At 44.1% G+C, this 3840-nt stretch overlaps 1 pseudogene; it reads left to right on the top strand.

The window, feature by feature from the left end:
- The first annotated feature begins 3327 nt into the window (after positions 1–3327).
- Positions 3328–3445, top strand: LOC126238656 (5S ribosomal RNA; annotated as a pseudogene).
- Positions 3446–3840: the final 395 nt, after the last annotated feature.

Raw genomic sequence — 3840 nt, 5'->3', positions numbered from 1 at the left:
AATATGTAGGGGCGCTTTGCAAGGTATAATGTCAGTGCAATATGGCGATCTGAGTAAAATAGTTTCTTTGCCACTGAATGTTTCGTCTCCAGAAAGAAAGAAAAGGCGGAGGGTGCTTCCACACTGGCTGCATCAGTAATTCAGATGGTAAATTCGATAAGAGCCTATCATAATAATCCAATCACATGACTTCCTTTGTGCTGGGATATAGGAGTCTCTACATAGCAGTTAGAAGGTTTTCATATGTTGAAAGCAGGAAGGGTAACATGTGATGGACGAGGTGCAACGTTAGGGCCATCAAGAGGAATGCATCCGGTGTTATTCTACGCTATGTTCGTAAACAGGTTCTGTTATGGCAAGAATTTCTGTGCATACAAGCTGGGACATCAACAAAGCAAGCATCAACTATTTATTTGACAATATACAATTTCCGAGATGTCGAGTTTGCTCTTATGTTGCATAGCCATGTGACATCTGAATAACACTGAGAATCTTTTAGATCGTGAGTCGCCATGCCGACGTTTTGCGGCGTGGTGTCTGCCATGCTGGGGCCGATGTGCATGGCTGGAAGCAGCTCATATGTTCAGTTAGGATCGCTAGGGAGAAAGCAGCCTGTGCAATCCTGGAACAGATTTCTATAGCACTGTCTGTGACATCAGTATCCATAGGTATAACGTCAGCAGGAGTAAATACACACACATGCAGTTCTAAGTATGAAAGGTATGTCGCCACCTGATGCATGCAGGTCTGAAATGGGAACGTGTGTGTTACTTCTCGTGGGGGTGCTGGTGCATCCCAACTTCTGGGAGCGTGTTAGATATCCTCTTGTGCTGTCTAATGAACAGGGGGCGGCTACCAGAGTCTGTGCCTGTATTTTGCATTATTTTAAGAGTGAGTCCATAGGCTTTGCTATGCTTTATTTGGAAAGTTTACAAGTTGATTTCGTTCCTGCACATCAGTCTACTGCATTATTTAGGAGCAGTTTGCATGTCTGTACTGAAATTATTTTGGATTTGTTTGTGTGTCTGCAGAGCGTTATGTAGGGGGTAGTTTACAGGTCTGTAGGTTGTGTGGCGTGACCTCAAGTGTGTGTTTTGCATCAGTGTGATATATGTACTCTCTCATATACATCTTCAAATAAAGTTTTCCAAAATAAATAAAGTACCCTCCTCCCTCTCTGCAGCAGCCCAGCACAGGCTGTCATTTTCCACTCCAGACAGTCATCTTGGGTTATGTCACGGAATGGACAACAGTGCTCTCTGGTAACAGAAGTGCATACTAGATCCATAATTCATGGCAACCACAGTGTTTCCTGCTATTTTCCCCCACTGTCTTGGATTGAATCATGGAATGGACAACAGCACTCTCTGAGGGTGGTACTGTGCATTGGTCGTTGGATTCCAGGTCCCATGTCGACTACACTTGATTGTGGTATTGCTTCTAATTGTTTAAATAAATAGTGCATGCAAAATAAATACTTATGTCCAGCACAGATCAAATCCTCTCCCCACCATTTCCTAGGATGAGACAGCAGTCAGATGTCTTAGGTTAGTTGAGGTACTCCAAGTGCCCTTTCTTTCCTGCCATTTTCTTAGATTAGTAGAGATAGCCCAAGATACCTTTCTTTACCGCCAAAATTCAAATTTCCCACCAATCTCTAGGAAATTGTGGCGGTCTGATGACTTAGGTAATCAAGGTAGCCCAATTAACCTATCTTCCCACCATTTTCTTCGGTTAGTACAGGTGTGTTGCATTGTCCTGATGAAATTTGAACTTCTCTCCATTTTCTGGGGGAGGGGTTAGGTTAGTGGAGGTAGCACAATGGACATATCTTCCCACCAAAATTCAAACTTCCCGCCAAAATCCACCATCTTTAATAACGTCACGACCGCCATCTTGGGTGACATCATGCACTGTTGCCAAGTCTATATGCAGCCATCTTGGATGACATCATCGCCGCCATCTTTGATACATCTGTCAACAATGCAGAGTGTACTAGAAAGCTCCATGTACCAATACTGATACTTCCCTAAAGTTCGATAGTACGTCGCCAGTCACATATATCAAACACACCAACTTGAGCACTCGTTTAGTTTGACACTTCTGCCCACTGATTTTCGAATTTATGAAGATATATTATCTACCTCTGCTGCCTGATTTGATCTCAGATGTTGTGAAGTTGTTTTATATTCTGAATCTTATACTGGACCCACTTTCTCTCCCATATTGACTCTAAGTTTTTCTGCTATGTCGACCTCTCTTTCCACTTTTACATAGTCTCCTCTGCGTTTAACAGAGGGATTTCCCTTGCACTCTTAATATTGTTGTCCTTGCTTTCAATTTCTCCCAAGTTTGTTTTGACTTTCCTACCAATGTTCATATCTTTTCGATTTCTTCGCATTTTTCATGAAGCCATTTCCAGTCAGCTTCTCTGCATTTTCTATTAATTTCATTCTTAAGTTTTTTATATTTCTACCTTTCCTTATTTTGTCGATCAGTTTAAGTATGTCTTCTGTTACCCAGTATGTCTTTGCAATTTCTATCTTACAGCCTATATTTGTCTTTCCAACATCTGTGATTGCAGATTTTAGCATGTCACTCCTCTTCAGCTGAAATGAACTAATTTGCATTAGGTTTCCTTAATGTATCCCACCTGTGTTCGATCAAATTTAAGAAGAGGAAACAGGCAGGCCCAACCATTCGCCAAATATCCTCTCCATCAAAGACATCCTCCACATGCGCAGTTCTAAACTGACGCGCATTAGCATCCATAAAAGTGAAGTCATAACCGAATTCCACTCTGAAAAGACACGCATGGGGAAGAAGTAAAGTGTCACAGTAGCGTTGAACGGTGAGTATGCCGTGTTAAGAGATTTTTGGGCCGCTATGCCCATGCAAATTCATGCTTCCTCACACTATAACACTTGGACCACGAAAACGATCATGTTCGACAATCTTCCTGGGTGTATTTAGTGCTCTCAAATGGTGAGAGGTGGGACCAGATAATGTATCCAGGAAAATTGTCGACTGTGATCGCATTGTTGGTCCAGTTGTTACGGTGTGGGCAGTCATTAAGTTTCTTGGGGGTACTGATATCCCAATCTTCGAACTTGGTACATGCACCAGTCAATGTCACAGCGACAATGTACTTCGTCCCCATACCTGTCTTTTCATGGGCGCACTCGACACTGACTACATTGTTATGGATGACAGAACGCGACTACATCAAATTCCGCCGGCAAAGGACATCTCGGAAAGAGAAAGTATTCGACGAATGGACTGATCTGCCTGTTTCCCCGATTTAAATCCTATCAAAAACACACAGGAGACAACGGCCTTGCCGCAGTGGTAACACCGGTTCCCGTCAGATCACCGATGTTAAGCGCTGTTGGGCTGGGCTGGCACTTGGATGGGTGACCTTCCGGTCTGCCGAGCGCTGTTGGCAAGCGGGCTGTACACAGCCCTTGTGAGGCAAACTGAGGAGTTACTTGACTGAGAAGTAGCGGCTCCGATCTCGGTAACTGATATACGGCCGAGAGAGCAGTGTGCTGACTACATGCCCCCTCATATCCGCGTCCAGTGACGACTGTGGACAGAGGATGGCACGGTGGCCGGTCGGTACCGTTGGGTCTTCATGTCGTGTTCGGGAGGAGTTTAGTTTTAGTTTAGAAAACACGTAGGATGCGTAGGGGAATCGGATTGCAGATCCTACACATGCATTAAAAATCACCCAACAGTTGACAACCGCGCTTTTGGAGGAATGGAGGGCCCGTCAAAAGTAGTCGTTGTCGCCAGAATGACAGCACGTTGGGGAGCATACACTGCCATACATGGTGCTCA

This window comes from Schistocerca nitens, chromosome 2 (genome assembly GCF_023898315.1).
Source record: "Schistocerca nitens isolate TAMUIC-IGC-003100 chromosome 2, iqSchNite1.1, whole genome shotgun sequence".
In the NCBI taxonomy this organism is placed as follows: Eukaryota; Metazoa; Arthropoda; class Insecta; order Orthoptera; family Acrididae; genus Schistocerca; species Schistocerca nitens.
Note: the sequence above shows the minus strand (reverse complement) of the source record. Positions and strands in the feature narration are given on the sequence as shown.